The sequence below is a fragment of the Pezoporus wallicus genome, unplaced genomic scaffold (genome assembly GCF_028554395.1).
Source record: "Pezoporus wallicus isolate ANWC-B61680 ecotype Strahan unplaced genomic scaffold, APGP_CSIRO_Pwel_v1 contig_227, whole genome shotgun sequence".
Classification (NCBI taxonomy): domain Eukaryota; kingdom Metazoa; phylum Chordata; class Aves; order Psittaciformes; family Psittacidae; genus Pezoporus; species Pezoporus wallicus.
In genome coordinates, this window is record NW_026635704.1 from 8944025 (window position 1) to 8952248 (window position 8224).

Here is an 8224-nt window from a genome sequence, read left to right on the forward strand (position 1 = left end):
ATGACTTAAAGAATGAAAAAAATGGGATGCTTAGTCCAGAGGGGACTTTTCAAATATATGAAATGCAGCTGCAAAGAAAAGAGTGTAAAAGAAAGTTCTTTTTGTCCATTGCAGATAGAAAATGAGAGCTGAAATTTTTTGTTGACAAGGGGAGTTAAATGCTGGCACAGGCTGCTAAAACTTCTGTGGACTATTGATGACCAAGAATAATTCAAGTGTTCCTCTCTTGCAGGCAAATCACAAAGTTGATACCTTTCAGTTCAGTGATCCCTAACAGTTCTCCATACAGTGAGGAACACCAGAGCACTGGTCCATGGGAGTGAGTGACCAACTCTGATGCATGCCTCCCACCAAGGGGGGTGCACCTGATATCAACTCTTCAAAAATCCTTTCTTCTGTCAGTATCTCCTGGGTCATCATTGGCTTTACTTTTTAGCAAATAGCCTTAATCAGTGTATTGCTCTCACACAGATAAAGTTATCTTGGTCACATCTGCCAAGCAGTAGGACCATACAGCAGCAAGGTGGATCAGAACTATTGCCAAGAGCGCATGTCAACAGACTGGAAGGAAGATATTGAATAGAAAGATAAATACAAGGTACAGCAACAGAAATATAGCTTTCTAGTAGTCACTGGCATCCCTGTAAGACAGACCTGGCCATTTAGTATACTAACCTGGCCCCCATTAACACCCTCAAGTGAAATAGGAGTATTTTCAGGTCAAGAGTGTAAAGTGTTGAAGAAAGACCCAGGAGGATGAAAATGGATGGCTGTTTTCTATCTATTGACAAGACAAGATCATCCATCAATGCCACTAAAGTGGCTTCAGTTCAGTGTCTTGATCTTAATCCAAATTGCATCATGTTTCATGCTAATGAATATCTCTGCTACATATAAGTGTACCGGCTGTATTTCATTTTCCCATCAGATACTGGCCTGAGCAATAGGACATCTATTCTGATCTACAGGATGCCTACAGTCACTATATAGCCTATACTTTTTTTTCCCATTGGATGGCTGTTTTTTATACAGCATATGTATGAGCACAGCTTCATTCAGAAGCAACATTTGTCATAGTTTTAGAGTAAAACTGAAATACCCTCTTGGAAATAAAGATGAATAAAATTATCCAATAAGAGAATGCCAAGGCTGAAATCTTTGTAAGCACTCTTAGGTAATTCCTTAAAAAAAGAGAGATCCATTATGCCCTAACCTGCACTTTGTCACCAGTGTTATTCCACTGTCAAGGTAAAGAACTGAGGAATGTCCGCAGACTTGTTATGACATTAATCATATTAAACAAGGCATGTGAACAACAACCACAATTAAACTGTAGCAGTCAAAGACATAGGAAGCATTTACATTTTGAAGGACCATAAAGTAGTATGTTTTACTTAGAAATCACAAAGGCTGTGTCAGTCTGTACAACAGGAACTATATACACGCCCTTCCTAAAAAGTAGCCCTATCTCAGGCAGAAGTTGTCTGCATCTCCAATGAGATTCACAAGATACTAAAAACTTGACCCTGGTACACAGTGGTATACTCTCTCCAGACCCTAAGGAAGTATGAACAGTCCAAATGTATCTCTGAGCATCAACTTCTCATATGGCTACCAGTAAAATGCTCACTAAATAGCCAAGTTAAATAATTTTTAGACTCACTGTACAGAACTATAATGCTTCCCAAACGTCTATTTCACCACTGGGAATACTGATGGGCTGACATGGATCACTGATTGTAAACACATCTGCACTGAGGAAACAGACTTTTGTCCCTCAAAGGGTTTTGTATTTCTATGTGAGAAGTCTGAGCGGTGAAGTCAAGTTTCCTATCCTAATCTGAGGTTGCCTAGCAGCTCCAGAGAGCTCAGGTTTTACTTAGGGCAAATCAGAAAATGATACTATGCCATCACAATTAGACCCTGATGACAACCAAATGCTCCCAGACTTCTAAAGCATTCAGCCCTTAGCTCTAACATAAGAACATTTTTAATATAACCCCTCAGTGACCATGCACAGCAAAATCATCAAAATACTGGATGTCTAGTTTCCAGGCATAAAGGTGATCACCAAGTATGACTGAAAAGCACTTCACGTATTCTACTTCATAACATGGTTTCCAGGGAATTACTCTATGAGAACCAATTTTGTTCATTGGTTGCTTTGAGCAACAGGTGAGAGCCTTACAGACAGGGCATGGGGAATGAATCACGTACATATGCCTACTTAGGCAGGCATCTGTGTAAGCCACCACTGAAACAGGAAGATTCATTAACTTTGCTATTGGCATTTGTCTGATCTGGGAAGATGTTGCCTGTTCCTCCAGGATTTGAAAAATTCAGGAGGTGGGTGTGTTACAAGTTCATCTGCCATGGCCTTCTGCCACCAAAGCTTTGTTCATTTCTTCACTGTTCTAAACAACTTTGGATGCACAGAGCAGTTGCTAGCAATATTCCTAAGACGATAAAAACTTCCTTGGCTTTCCAGTGCTTAAAAAGCATACAAGAGCTGTAGATACTGATCTGATTACAGCTGCCTCTGAGCCGCAGGTCAGACGGACCTGCTCAGTGGAGTCATTGCTCTATGGCTCCTCAGCTTCAAGGACACTACTAACAATCTTTCTTCTCTGAGGTTAAGCTGGCCAGCTGCCACTGTAAACACAAAATCTCACTTACATGGTTGAAAGATTAAATATCTGATTAAAATTTCTGGCTGCTAATTTGTTGAACTTGGCCGCAGGTGTAAATCTGAACTACATGATACTCAATTCTATGTGCTCGGGAGTAGGGGGAGAAGGAGGGGAAGGGGGATGTTGTATTTTAAGAAACAAGCGAGGAAGTCACATTTCAGCTGAAAATCAAGGTGGAAGATATGATTCAGCCATGTCCAAAACAAGAGGCAAACCATGCAACCAAACCAGGCTGTGAAGTCACTGCAGCCACCTAATGCACCCTTTTGAGATGCGCTGCCTGCTCCCAGCAATGTGGCAGTAAAAGCCTGCCAGACGCAGAGTTAGGGGTAATCTGCAGTTGAAGCTGAATTCAGCAAGGGATGTCCATGGGTTGGATCAGGAATTTCTTAGTCTCCACAAATAAGCATCTCAGCACTGCTTCATCACTGTTAGGAAATCTCACAGGGGTTTCTGGGGGCAGACATCAGTGTCCTTACCCCACTTCTCCAGGATTTGTCCTTAGTAAAGAGACCCAGGTAGCCCATTCCTTTGGGCAAAGTCCTTGAAGGGGCTGGGGTGTGCTCAGCTGGCATCGCACGCTCAGAAACTCCAGACAAGTCCTGTAAATTATGATAAAAGACAAAGGATGGGTTTGGCTTTTTCACGTTGCAGGGTCCAGACCACTCTGAACAATATTTTCTTCAGAGAGAGCAAGCAGCTCCTTCCTAACTACAAATCTGCCCCTTGCCAAATTTCATCATTTGCTTGCTGCAAGCTATGTTAAAGATCTGCACAAGAAAAAATATTGGATTTTTTTTTTTTTAATGGGAAAGGGTAGGAAACGTTAATGCAGGAATTTTTGGTTCTCCTATATTAAGCCTTTGTTATTGCGGCTTAATTTGACACAATGGCTTCAGCCTTGACCCTGATACTACTTCCTTGGAGCTGTTCTTATAGCACAGGAGCCTCAAGCAAGCACATTTCCCCACAGATGTTGTAATTTACATAATAAATACCAGAAAACCCCACAATCTACTTATAGCAAAGACTGCAAGGACCCAATCACTTCTGCAGCCAAAATTCACTGAAGTGGATATGTTTAGAAAACTACAGATTATGTAAAAGACATGGTTCTGTCCCAGCAGTCCTGGTCTGTTTCACCCACACACCTGTAAAGACCTAGTAGGGGGATATGACTCCCAAACCATGACTTTTCAGCTTTATTTTTAGCATATTTTCAACTGTCATATTCTTTTCAGATTCTCTTTTCACTGCAGCCTTTGCAGAGACTTTGCACTGCAACAGTTACTCATGCCAGCAACATTGCCTCTTTCTGTGCAGCCATGATAGAGCTATGATTTCCCCTAATGTGTCTAAACCCCTGGCATGTGTTTTATCTCTTCAGATTCAGTACAGTGAGGATAGATCCTGAACAATCTTAACTCAGGCTGAGCAATGACCAATTTGTCTTAATTGGTCAGTGAAAGCTCATGGCATTGCTTCTGTTCCCAGCATCAGGTTTCATTCAACAAAGCCAATCAGACACATTCATGTACTTAAAGCTGGTAAGTATGTTTTTGAATTGGGGTCCGGTTGTTCTTCAGAGCAAATATTGACATTTCTCCCCAAATTGGCTTTCCATAAAACATTTGTGTCAATAAATGTCACTGCTCAAATGGGAAACAAATACACAAAGGTGCAAACACAGCCAAAGCAAATTAATTCAAGCAGATACCCCCGGTGATATTTTGCTCTTCCATCAAATGGCTGCAGACAGTGACTGAGAGGGAACCGGCTGTGCAAATTACATGGCAAGCAAATGTCTAAGATCTGAGGAGCTGGGAGCCCCAGTGGGCCCTTCACAGCCACTTTGCCACCAGCAAGACATAAGACTTGGTTATGGGGGACACCTGCAGAGGCAACCAGCATTTGCCACCCACAGTTAAATCTCTCCTGCAAATGGGACAGTCTTGCTTACGGATACATGGTTGGTAGGTAGGGTCCACCTGGACATCCTTGCTTACATAGCTGGGTCTTGACATAAAACCAGGGGAAAATTACAACAGACAAGTAGGGGGGCTGAGCTTCTACTGCTGCTGCTTTGTAGAATCGGTTAGCAAAGTAAAGAATGGCCCATGAACCCCTTGTAGCTTTGTAAACGCTTTTGCAGTTGTAACCCAACAGGTAGTTTCCATTGTGGATATCTTACTAAAGTAAAAGGCACAGTTTTGCAATGGAGGCCACAGCTGAGCATCCTACTGCTTAGGTGAATATTCACGAGCAAATCATGGAGGGTCCCACTCAGAGAAGGCTTTTTTTTTTCTCATTGGCCCACATTCTTTTGTAATGGTGTTACGTCCTGTTACACCTATCCCAGCAGTTGCCATACCCCAGCATGGCTGGACAAGTCTGGTCTTCTTTCTGTTCCAGAGATGAAAAAGACATTAGACATTGGACTTGGCTGCTTGGAGCTCTCTTCACAGGGAGGGGGAAACCTGAAGTGCAGAGAGAAAGCAGAGAAAAAGACTCAGCACCACACTTCTGAGCAAAATATGCAACTCGATAGCCCGAAAATGTCATTGGCTGGAAGGCAGCCACTTACCTTTAAGAGTATTTAAAGTATGTTAACTACAGACCAAAAGAATACACTGTAAACACAACATAATAACTCTCTGATAGGGAGAGAAGTTTTTTATTTACCTACCAGAGACATTTGATTATCGAGCAAAATTGCCTTGTGAAAAGAAAAGCACTCCATCGCCTCGCAGCCTCGAGTGCCAGCATACCACATATAACTTTAATGTGGTCGGTATCTGTTTACAGGTCACTTAAAAGGTAACTATTTCAAAAAATGCATTCATATAAACATAAGTTTTAATGCCTTTTGTGTGAAATGCAAAAGTCAAGTCTTGAATGCCTGTGCTCGTGAAAAAACATGTATTATTTTTAGCTAGATTAAAGGGGTTAATCCTGGTCAAATTCCATTTTGAATACTTGCACTCTGCCTACTTTAATTATCCTGAATTTCAACTGTACGTTGCGTTCTGCTTGCCTTTTGCCCTAATGTGTCAGTGTTACCTAGACACAAATGACCACATTTCAGTAGCACACTCAGTCGCAGGACTCTTCACCCCAGCCATCTCCATGCCACACGGCTCTGCACTGCTCCTGTTCCCTCTTCTGACACAATTACTGCGTCCTTGTGGACCATTTCATGGGAACCTGTGAAAAGTCCCCGAACAAAACAGGCTTAGCCAGGCCTGATGTGTATCAGTGGAGGACATTTTGCCTTTATTTTGTTCATCATTAAGATACCCAGGAAAGATATGTGCTATATAAGAAGGAAGAACTATTGCTACAATATCAACAAGTAATTGTTATATCTAATGCTTTCCTTTTCACTTAACATTTTTAGTGATAAAAGGATTTTAATTAAAAATATAAACAGGTCTTTCACTTTTTTTTTTATACTTATCTTCCACATGTGCTTGTAATAATCTGCCTTCTTGCCAACATTATCTTGTAAATGAGATCCATATCTCAAGGGTTTATCCTGGTTAAATAAACTGAATTCAATAAAACCCATCTTCAGATATTCCACATGTGAGAGTTATTACTACACTAACATGCTACTGCTGCTTCTGTTACCTAGTGTTACAGATGCATTAACTTCTCCCCTTTGCTTGACTTATGCTCCACTGTATATCTAAGATAAGAAAATGGAGTGCCTGGAGCCTGTTCAGTGTTATCGTCTAACAAACAGTGACTTTTTTATTGAAGGAGCTCCACGAGCGATGCACGTTTTATTGAAACTAATTCAGAGGAAAAAAAAATATTTAAAGATAAATGTTGAACTAAAACCAAAGTAAGTCATGGTGTTATTTTCCCCTTTTCTCTTCCCTTCCCTCCTCTTTGGCCCTGACTGGTAAGCCTTGTGATAGTGTCGCACAGGGCTGCACAATATTTCATTGCAGCCAGAGCTCAAAGGTTACAGTGCAGTCTCATAGCTGCACCCACTGAAGTTGGCATCAGCCTTTCCTGCTCCATGAAATTCATTCATTTATCAGCCTCTGTGGTGCCTGCAAGCTGGACTGTGCTCAGTGCAAACTTCAGAGCAAAACAATTGTATCGGAGCTCCACTGCATTTTTTGTTTTAATTTTATTATCTTTTTCTGGATTACTTCTTCTAGTAGTCTGGCTTGAACTTCCTGCCTTGTTACTGCAAAATGATCTGATTCACTGTGAGACACTGAGCCCTTGGTGTGTTTTCCTGTCAGCATTTCTCTAAAGCACCCCTAGCCCATCTACTTACTCAAGCAGAGCTAGATACCCATTAAAAAAATCACTGTGTTTCCTCCAGAACCCTTCCATTATTGTGGAAATGAGTGCAGTGGACAGCTGGGTCTTCTTCTAAAATTAGGGTACAGACCCCACTTAGAGTGAGATCCCAAAAGAAGAGCACAAGGTAAAGAACAGTTACAACCATTTTCCTGGGCTCCTATGATCAAGCCTTCCTTCATCTCCATTTCTCTTTTCTTTGAGCCTCTTTTTCCCGTTTCCTTCCTAGCAAGGAATCAGCTGCGTTGCATCACAACCATCATGGAAATCTTCAGTTCAGTTTGCAGGGACACAAACAGACTAATGGCCCGACCCTGAGATAGTCAGTTGTTTCGCTTGGCAGCAAGAGCTTGATGTCCAGAATGACTCCAAAAGTTGAATTAGAAATACAAAAACACGGCTCTCTCGACATGGCCACAAGGAAACTCTTGGCCCATGAAAAAAAAAAAAGCAAAAAAAAAAAATTATAACAGCATTGGAAATAGCAAGGCTTCATTTGCAACATTTATAGCAAGTGGAGGCCTCTCAGGGAAGATTTCCAGGAGCAGCGCCAAATTCAGAAATAAAAGCCAAGGAAAGGAAGATTTACACCTCCCTCAAGAAGATAGCCAATAAGATTTCAAGGTGGATTTTAGACTTTGGCAGCTGAACTACATTTCTCAGATTTTTCTCTTTGATTTTAATGAGGTGAACTAATGCTTTTGTTTACTTAAATGAATTAGCATAATAATAGAAACAAATGCAAAGGAGCATCTTTCCTAAGCATCAAGGCCTGATTTCAGGGTTTCATCTCCAACCACCTTCTCTTACTGGTTTTTATTTGCAAAAGCGCATCCTGGTGATGAGGTCAGGGACACTCTGTGCTAGGCACTGTTTAAGCCACATAGCGTAAAGTCTTTGTCCCAGGGAGGTCACAATGTGTGGTTTAGGGAGGGGAATAAAAATGGAAATATAAAATAGGAAGGAAACTAGAACTAGCACAACATTAGAGTACAGTGTGTTCGTATAAAGCATATCTGAGACCCAGATGAGCATACTGTACAGAAATACAACCACTGCCATGCTCACCTGCTTTAGTGCCCTTAGAGGGTTCTTCTTCCCGTGAGCTATCTCCTGCCTTTTTCCCCAGGAGTACTATCTCTTCTGTGTACTTTCTGCACCCTCAGGCAACTTTTCTTTGCTTGTCGGCTTGGGCTGACCCAGCTGCACCTTAT